The sequence below is a fragment of the Myotis davidii genome, unplaced genomic scaffold (assembly GCF_000327345.1).
Source record: "Myotis davidii unplaced genomic scaffold, ASM32734v1 scaffold179, whole genome shotgun sequence".
NCBI classification, from domain to species: Eukaryota; Metazoa; Chordata; class Mammalia; order Chiroptera; family Vespertilionidae; genus Myotis; species Myotis davidii.
Window position 1 is genome coordinate 804,897 of NW_006291130.1, and position 10,870 is coordinate 815,766.

Below are 10,870 nucleotides of genomic sequence, written 5' to 3' on the forward strand. Positions count from 1 at the left end.
CCCTTTGGGGCATATTGTTTTATATAAGATAGCTTTAAGTAAAAGAATAACAGACATAGTTTATAGTAATTTGGTGTGTGTATTAATGTTTTTTTGTTGTTGCTTGTTTGTTTGTTTGTTTAATACCAGATATTGAGAAAGTATGGTCTGTAAGGACTAGGCAACAAATCATTTTCAAGTCACGTGGTTTCCAATTCTTTGCTTTTGCCAATTTGAAATAGGATTCAATTACAAATGGCTAAAAGTAATTTTTGGTGATTTATCACTGTGATTTTGACCTTCAAAGATGAGTTACCCAGTCTTTATTAAAAGTCATTTTTGATGATAGAGCACTGTGATTTTTGGCATTGAAGGAATTGAATGACATATGTATGAAAAATAAATACAACTCTCTTCACCTCTATGGATTTCTGTGAAAATAATTTCTCAGTGTTGACATTGATGAAAACAAGGCAAATTAGAGTACAATTTATGCAGAATTCTGTCCCTCTCTAGCAATTTTTAAGCATTCACAAAAACAAGAACGATTTTAAAAATGTCACCAATCTCAATGAGAAATGCATTTCTAATAAAATTTTACTTTTAATGCTCATAATTATATACTAATACTATATTTATGACACACAGTAATAATACTAATGACACAAGCCTGACATTTTAAAAAATATTTATAACCTTCAGTAAAAAAAAAAATTCACATTTTGTATGTAATTTTTCTTTACATGAATAATAGTAGGATTATCAATAAAAGTCCTTCAAGAACAAAAATGTATTATAGTGAGATAAAATTTTATCGTTGGAAAATGAAATGGAAATATAAATTTAAAGTGAAATAAAAGCAAAAGATGTAAAATTCCTGAATGTCAAGGAAGAAATTGATGCATAGTTTCTTAAATTTCACTGGATGCTTAAAAGAGTAGTATAACTCCATTTTTATCAAAAGTTAGAAATCATGCCTACTTAAATTCATTTTGAAAAACCTGAGATCTCAAGTTTAAAATGTACAAGAGGATACATACGTTTCCAAAAATTATTTTAGGAGGTGCTAGATGACCACCGGTTGAGACTCTGAGCATCCCTGGAAGCTCTGCCATTGCGCAAGCATTCGTCCAAATCTTTTTCTCTTACATTTTATGGTATTTTGCTTAAGTCTTTTATTTATGCTTTAGGAAGAAGAGACCCTTGAGTTGCCAGTGAGAGAACAGGGTATGGATAACACATGCAAGATGAACAGGCCGATACTTAAAAGATAAACCCTGCCACATTCTATGTGTAGGTAGTGGCTAATTTTTCCTGAGCATTTACCATGTTGCAAATTCTGTTCTGTCTACATTTAATTCTCATTTAGTCTTTACACCTGTCATGTGAGGAAGACACAATTGTTAACCACATTTGACAGATGAAAACTGGGGTTCAGAGTGACTAATTAATGCACCCACAGTTATATAGGGACTTTATAGGCATAAAAATACAGGCAGCCTGATTTAATACTCCACTAAGGGAGCTGCCCCAGTCTCTCCCTTTCCTGGTAACCCTTCTCCTCTTCCAAGACTCCTTTATTAATGCCTTCCCACCACTTACTCTAGTCTGTGCCCATAAATTAAAAAAGGACAGATATGCACTAAAGATGAACACTTGTTAACATAAAAATCATTCAAACTTGTAAAGAGTTTTTGTGAGTTTATTTGAGCCAAGCTGTCGACAATTGCCAGGAAGCAGAATCTCATCCTATTGGGATAATGCTCTGGAGAATGGCAGCTTTTCACCTGGTTTTATTCATTACAATCAAAGGAGGAGATGTAGGTGGGTTACATGAAATCCATTGGTGATAGATTAGGGAGGCGGGAGAAAGCAAAGCAGGGAAACCTCTGGGATTGGATAAAAGGTAAAATGATAGACACATGCTTCTTCTAATTAGGTGGGTGCAGGATAGTTAACAGTCAATAATTAACATCATAACAATAAGAGTGAAGGAACTTGTGGTCTTTGTCTTGGTGCCCAGGGCATTTGGTTGTGCCCTGAGGGGTCCAGGAAAAAAAAAAGGAAGTTACACTGACATTTCAATGATATGTTATTGTAGATGCAAAAAGACAATAGACTCAGTTCATGTAAAAATTGACCTTTGTCAGGGAAGATACCAGTCTAGGATGTGACTACCCACCACAACTGCTTTTAAAGTTTTAATCTCAGATCATCCTTTGTGGTTACTTTAGGTCTTTGAGTTTACATGACTGCCATGCAGGCCTTCCCTGAAGTTGTCAGGTTAGCATGTGGCCCCTTTAGTCCACACACTGATGGTCTCTGGATGCTGGGTTAACCTGCGATATTTATTTCTGTCTTTCTTAATTACTGACATTTTCTAAATTATCAAGGGAAAATAAACTGTGTCACATTAGCTCATTGTTCAGCAAAGAGGCATTCTCGTTGTCCCATCTCTATGGAGAAACAAACATTCCTATCCCATTGGAGCTGGGCTTGGCCAGGGACTTGGATATGGAAAGAGTGATCGTCTGTCTGTCCCAAACCAAGGTTTCAAGAGGCATCTCTCATTTGTACCCACACAGCTAGCAGCTTCTGACCTCTGCCTGGAAAAGATGCTTCAAATAACTGTACCCCTGCAGTCAGGCCCACCATAGCCTGGAGCCACAGCGGTTACTTCAGTCTACCTATAGACAGGTGAGAAAGAAAGACATACTAGCTATATTTGGGGGCTGGGTTTCGTCCAGCAAAACTGAGTAACACAATATATGCCGACTGTATCCAAACCCTCTTCTTTAATTATCATGCATCATACCAATTTCCTTCCAAAAATAACAAACATGTAAGCTGCCCCTCATAATACTTTGGAGTTCTTAATTATTTATAATGGGCATTCGTCTCCAAGGTATTTGTCCTGAGAGCATCTAATTTATTTGTAGATGTTTGATCTTACGTGTAAATTTGATGCTTACACAAAAGGAGCTGGAGCTGGAGCTCATTTTCTAAAGCACTTAGGTTCTGCATTTACTACTGGACAGCCCTTTCCTTACCCGTATGGGGGAAGCTGGCTGGGCAACTCCATTCTGTCTTCACTGACCACAGCCACGGTGGCCAGGAGAATCCTGCCGGCTGCAAATAGTGAGGTGTGATTCCAATTTTCAGGACGTTAGCTGTCCTTGGTTAATAACCCTGCACACCACAGTACTGTTTTTCAGTGTGCCTCCAATAGGAGTAAAATCCAGGCTTAAAATAAAAATCTCAGTTTGTTATGGGTAAAACTTTGAATATTTACTACATCTCCAACTAGTGTTGGGTGGTCATTTTCCTAAGTGAGGCACAGTCAGGATCAGCCTGTCCTTTTCAAGAGTAAGGCTATGGCTGCGAGTATGGGGAGTGAGGATCAAATTGTAACTGAAGGTCAGTTGTTGGCTACTTTCTCCTTATTCGTTTTCCTGGCCTGTTTACAAGTAGTTTCAGGAAAATAACAGAGATACCCACCATGAGCCTGAACTAATCAAGGAAGCCACCCTACAGGTCAGACATCAGGAGTCAATGTGACTGATGCAGAGGGCGGGATGGTAAAGGGTGGCTGACAGACGCTTACCTAACAGAGAACTGGGATGTTGGTCTATCTTCTAACTTAATCTCTTATTCTCTTTCTCTTATTATGTCCCAGGTCGCTTGACAAAACACCATTGGAGACCATCTATCCATGAGAGAGTCCATGATAAAGCTTTTGTTAGGTTGCCTTCTGCTATTCAGAAGTGACACTTACCACTGATTTATTAATTAAAAGATTTATTAATTAAAAGTGGAAAATGGGAAAATATCCCTTCTTCAAAGGGAGTCTATATCTTTAATTACCTCACTTGGTAGGCAGTCTCTACAATTAAAAGATTTTTATAGGAATCAAAAATAACAAACCTTTAATAATATTAAAGCTAATATAGGACTGTGATAACCCAGTCCTATATTTTGTGATGTAAAAGACCTCCTAGACAAAATAGTTAATTTCCAAAGGCAAAAGTATTTTTGCATTTCACGTCCAGCACAGCACCCAACAAAGAATAGACACTCCACAAAGAGTAGCTACCCAACAATTGTTCCAAATGGGAAGATATAATCATTTGTGGGATGAAGGTCTAGAAAGATTAATCATAGTGAATACAGATTAAGGGAGGACTTAATGATCGTTTTTTGGTTCTATAACTTATTATTTTTTAAAAGAAATAGCATTAATAAAGCTTTCAGATTTGACCTTTTAATGGCAGTAAAATTGAGTTATATAAATTCTATTAACGGTAATGGATGCTTCCCAGCTTAAATCTCTCTGATATTGTGGAAAACTGCTCATTTCCATAATCACTTTTTGTAAAGGAATTGTTGAAAATAGTCTAACTCAGTGAAGTCTGTTAATGAGATTATCAGTTATTAAGCTACAACAAAATAAGTAGAAAAACTGTGATAACCCAGTCCTATATTTTGTGATGTAAAAGACCTCCTAGACAAAATAGTTTAATTTCCAAAGGCAAAAGTATTTTTGCATTTCACGTCCAGCACAGCACCCAACAAAGAATAGACACTCCACAAAGAGTAGCTACCCAACAGTGTCCTTGAAGTAAATTGATTAAACCTCTTTAAGTTTTCTAATTGTTTGTTGGAGAAGTTATTAAAGAGAAGAAAGAGCATAAAGAGGATCAACTAAAAAGCAAGGAATGTCTAATATTTAGTGAGGAAAGTTACTATTCAATCAGCGGATAGTTTGACTTGGGCGGTGAGGAAATCATCATGGGAAGGGGCTGGAACAAACTAGACTCACAAGCAGAGGTGCTTTCCCACAAGGGAATATCTGCCAGCTGTGAAGAGGCAGGGAGGTCAGAGGTCATGCCATTTAAAGTAAGTTTCTTTTTCTCTGAGCTACCTAATTTAGAGTTTTTATGGAAATAAATTAATGTAAAGTACTTAATGTGATGCCTAAAATACAGTAATAATATCCTCCATTGTTTCTAGGGAGGATTCAGAAGTTGAGCAATGTACTGGGCATCCAGCCTGCAAAATTTAACCTAAGGCCATAAGAAGTGTCATCCTTTGGTACCACTACTGTTCATCGGCTTTCTGAATGGATATACTACAAGTCAAACCCAGTGGAGGGCATATAGAGAGTCTTGACTTGACTTTGGTCCAAGGTAGGCATTACCAAGTCGAATGGGCTTACTCAGAGGTGCCTACATGCTATGAAAATGGTATAGATGACATATTGGCAAATATTTTGTCTAACTTTGGTTTTGTCCTTGTACCTAATATGATTCATATGTATATTTTTCTTTTGTGAAAAATCTGCCTATTGACTACAAACTCCTGCCAGTTCTAATGTCAAAGTTTTAAGAGTTTCCCCTACTCTAACTAGATTAGCTTTAATAATATTAAAAACTGTAGGGAATTGGGGTGGAAGTAGGTGTTCCATAACTGCTGTAGAGTGTTTTGTGTTTTGATTTGTTTTGTTCTGTTTTTCAGATCCTTGGACCAAGGTTTCATATTTTAAGGTATGTATTATGTTTCTCAAAACACAGTGGAATGAGTTAGCTAAAAATAATTTATAAAAGCCCTAGCCGGTTTGGCTCAATGGATAGAGCGTCCGCCTTCAGACTCAAAGGTCCCAGGTAGATTCCAGTCAAGGGCATGTACCTTGGTTGCAGGCATATATCCAGTAGGGAGTGTGCAGGAGGCAGCTGATCGATGTTTCTCTCTCATCGATGTTTCTAACTCTCTATCCCTCTCCCTTCCTCTCTGTAAAAAATCAATAAAATATACTTAAAAAATAAAAATAAAAATAATTTATAGAAGTGAAAGCAGGACTTAGAGATTTTAATCGCCTCTTTTCAGTCACTCCATAAGTGTCTGTCAGTCAGTCAACATTGAACTTTCATGTGTGAGACCTTGTCCTACAGTGGAAAGATGGTATAAATCAAGGCTGTAGAACACAGTCTGTTTCCAGGGAATGACAAATGTAGACATGATAATTTCAAAAAGAAAATTACCTGGTTGTTATTTTTCCTAGTTCTATATTTCAGTAATGATGGTCTTCATTTTTTCATTACTTTTTCTTCTTTTTTTATGACTATAGCTATCTACTCAGGATAACTGCATTATTGGCCATTTCTGTTTCTTTCTGAGAGCAATTTTTGATAGAAAATAAGATGGAAAAGTGAGGAAGCTATGAGGTGTCTCAGAGAGAGGAAAGAGGTTATCACAAAGAAAGGAGAAACAGATGGGTAGTAACAAAGCCAGAGTGGTAGTGTGGCTGACGGAGGAAGGCCAGCTGGTTCTAGTTAATTCCAGCTCTGGTTTGGGACAAGGTGTTTTCTTCACAGAAGTTGCTCACATTTCCTACGCTCTGTCCTGGGATCTCAGAAGTGGCAGTTGGTTGGCATTTTGTCCGTAAGTGACGGTTCAGTGGAACTTCACCCTCTAGGATAGCTTAGGTATTAAGTCCATTACACTTTCTCCTTGGTTTTTGCAAGAGAAGATTCAGATCTTCAAGACCCCCTCCAGGAACTCTGCTTCTTCGTCAGGCTGAGTGAGACACAGCAGCACACTCCTCCACCCCACACATATCTATGGCCCTCCTTTCCCACTCTGTCTTATCTAATCTTTGGTATATAAAAAAAAAATCATTCTCTATACTGATGTCCAAATTCATGAGTGTTCTTTTTTCAATAGCTTGGTATGGGGAAGGGTGGCTCTGAGATATATGTGAGCAAGCAGAAGAAGGAAGAAATGAATTAAAAACATACCGGATAGCCCTAGCCATTTTGGCTCAATGGATAGAGCATGGGCCTGTGGACTGAAGGGTCCCTGGTTCAATTCCAGTCATGGGCACATGCCTGGGTTGCGGGCTTGATCCCCAGTAGTGGGTGTGCAGAAGGCAGCCGATCAATGATTCTCTCTTATCATTGATGTTTCTATCTCTCCCTTTCTCTTCCTCTCTGAAATCAATAAAAATATATTTAAAAAAAACATACAGGAAAATATTTTTGAGTACATTTTTGCAATATATTTCTGAAATTCCCCACACTGTGTTGCAGTAGAGATGAACTGGGAGGTTGACTCCTTTCTGTTTATCTCTACATACTATCAATTCTTACACTCGCGTGTGTGCACACATACAAACACACACACATACTCACATACACACTCTTCTCTCTCTTTTCTACACAATGGTGACTATCATGATTCCTCTTTGATGATAATTGACCAAGCAGAATAATACTACATGCTGAGGTTTCTCACCTGTCCTATCATAAAACTTTCCCATTGGTATTTCTGTCTGCCTATCAATTCTTACACTTGAGTGTGTGCACACATACAAACACACACACATACTCACATACACACTCTTCTCTCTCTTTTCTACACAATGGTGACTATCATGATTCCTCTTTGACGATAATTGACCAAGCAGAATAATACTACATGCTGAGGTTTCTCACCTGTCCTATCATAAAACTTTCCCATTGGTATTTCTGTCTGCACCTGGACTTGCTTTAGTCTAACATTATCCATACTATAGACTAGGTGTTTCTCAAAATCAATCAAGTTATTACCTACCTAAAATCCTGCAATGTTCCCAGACAACTTGGAGAAATAGAAAACAAACTTATGATATTATCTTGCCTAAAATAACAACATAAAAATTAATGTATATGAAACAATACATATTTTTATGACACTGGAAATCAGGCAAAAAGGGGCAGTGATCTATAAGGGATGGGAAACAAATGAGACAAGCCCTACAATTGCCCCTACTTTACTACCTTGAAAGTGCTTCCAGGTTTCAGTATCAGGAGAGAGGACCTAAATGCAGCCCAGCTGACTCTCTGAGTTGAGGAGAAAGTTGAGAGTCTGGGGAGACCACAGGGGCTAGAGGACACAGGACAGAGTACCGGAGATGAGAGTGCTCAGAGAGGGAACCTCAGAGACATGTAGAATAGTATCCCTCTTGAGTGTTCAGCTGAGTGTTGATCAGGATGGCATGTGAAGAACCCATGTGAGGCCAAGTGAAGAACTACTTGAAAGGATCTGAGGCAACAGTAGTTGGAGCTCTCATATGGCCAGAACAGTGGCTATTTCTACCAGCCAGACTAGAGAAACTCATAATGTAGGAAGCACTAGGTAGAATAATCAGAAAGTTCTTTCTTGGTGGTGGTGAATAATTAAACTGAACAATTAGAGCAAAGTTGAACACTGACCTAATAAATGATAAAAGCAAGAACAAAACTGTAATGTGACCGTATCCCAGATCAAATATCAAGAATATTTATAAGGATATAAAAATATCCAGCACAAAACAAGATCAAATTCATTATTTCTGGCATTCAGTAACATATTACCAACCATGTAAAGAAGCAGGAAACTGTGTACTGTAAGGAGGAGAAAATTCAATGAATTGAAACTGAACCAGGCCCGACACCAACATTAAAATAAACAAGGACATTAGAAAGGTGATTATAACTGCATCCCATATTTCCAAAAAGCTAGAGGGAAGGTTAATTATGTTAGAGACATGATATATTTAAATATAAACCAATAAAACTTCTAGAGATGAAAACTACAATGTCTGAGATTTTAAAAAAATACTGAATAGAATTAATTACAAAATACATGTGGCAGAAAAATGGATTGGTGAACCTGAAGACATAGAGAAAGCTTCACAGTGAAACCCAGAGAAAAAAGACAGTGAAAAAGATAGACACAGCATCGCAGACCTGTGGGATAACTTCCAGTTACTAAATGTATGTGCAATTGAATTTCTTTTTACATTTTACTTTTTTATTTATTTTCATAAATTCTTTATTGTTTAAAGTATTATATATGTCTCCTTGTAGCACATTGATCTCCCCCCGCCCCAAACCTCCCAGCACATGCCCTCACCCCTCTAGTGTCTGCCCATTGACCTCTCACATGCCCTCACCCCTCTAGTGTCTGTGTCCATTGGTTATTGTGCAATTGAATTCTGAGTGAAAGTAGAGACAGGAGATGAGACAGAAAAGATATTTGAAGAAATAATCACCTAAAATTTTTCCAAATTTGTTTAAAAATATAAACCTATAGTTCTAAAAACTTTAGTAAATGCCAAGCACGTGATACATTAAGAAAACGACACCAAGACACATGGTGATCATATTGCTTATAACCAGTCAAAAATACAAAATCTTAAAGCTCATGAAATATTTAAGGAAATGCATATTGGAACCACAGTCAGATACCACTATACATCTGTTAGAAGAGCAAAAATTAAAAAGACTGGCCATACCAAGTATTGGTGAGGATTTGAAAGAACTGGAACTCTTGTGGGGTTGTACAATGATGCAATCTTGGAAAAATCTTTTTGCAGTTTTATAAAAACTTAAATTCAGTCAGCCCCTGTATCCTTGGGTTCCATCCACATTTGGATTGAAAATATTTTTAAAAAAGATATGTTGTTGCTGATGTGTTTTATGGAAGGCCTATGATGGTTGCATCTGTACTAAACATGTACAGACTATTTTCTTGTTATTATTCCTTAAACAGTTTAACTTCTACTTGCATAGCATCTACATTGTATTAGGTACTATTAGTAATCTAGAGATGATTTAAAGTATACAGAAGTATATGCTTAGGTTATATGCAAATGCTATGCCATTTTATATAAGAGATTTGAGTAGTATTTGGTATCCACTTGAGTCTTGGAACCAATCCCCAGGAGATACCCAGGGATTACTGTATACACATTCCATATGGCCCGGCCATCCCACTCATGGGTATTACCTGAGAGGAATGAAAGCATATGTCCACACACAGACTTGTACATGAATGTTTGTAGCAGCTTTGTTTGTAATAGCTAACAGCTAAATGTTCATCTGCAGTGAGTGGATAAACTGTGGTACATTCATACCCTGAAATACCTCTCAACAATAAAAAGAAATAAAATATTGATATATGAACAACATAAATAAATTGCAAAATAAGCATGCTGCATGGAAAAGCCAGACAAAAATAATATGTCATTTCATTTCTATGATAGTCTAATAAATGCAATCTAGAGTGACACGAATTTATCAGTGTTAATACTAGGATGGGGAAGGGCTGGAAGAAAGGACTTATAAAAGGACATAAGGAAATGTCTGGATGTGACAGGTATGTTCAGTGTCTTGATTGTGATCATGGTTATGTAAGTGTGTATTTATCAAATTTCATATGTTAACTGTATATGTGTATATGGTTTGTTATACATCTATTAGAGGCCCGATGCATGAAATTCGTGCAAGAGTAGGCCTTCCTTCCCCTGGCTGCCAGCACTGGCTTCCCTCTGGCACCCAGGACCCGGGCTTCCCTTTCAGCCCTGGTTTCGTCCGGAAGGTCGTCCAGTCTAATTAGCATATTACATTTTTATTATTATAGAGCAGGGGTCCTCAAACTACGGCCCGCTGGCCACATGCAAATACAAATATTGTATTTGTTCCCGTTTTGTTTTTTTATTTCAAAACAAGATATGTGCAGTGTGCATAGGAATTTGTTCATAGTTTTTTTTTAAACTATAGTCGGGCCCTCCAACGGTCTGAGGGACAGTGAACTGGCCCCCTGTTTAAAAAGTTTGAGGACCCCTGTTATAGAGTATACCTAAATGAAGCTGTTAAAATATCCTTCAATTTTTTTAAAAGCCAGCCACTAACATGGCCCTAATGCCAGCCACTCCTCTGTCTTGCACTCTAAATTCCGGCTACATTGACGTCCTCTCGGTGACGCACACTGTCTCTGCCTTCAGAGTCTCAAAGCCCAGCATTTCCTCTACCATCAGTCACCTGGCTGCTCACAACCTGGGCCATGCTATTTACCTTTCAGTTCTCAGCGA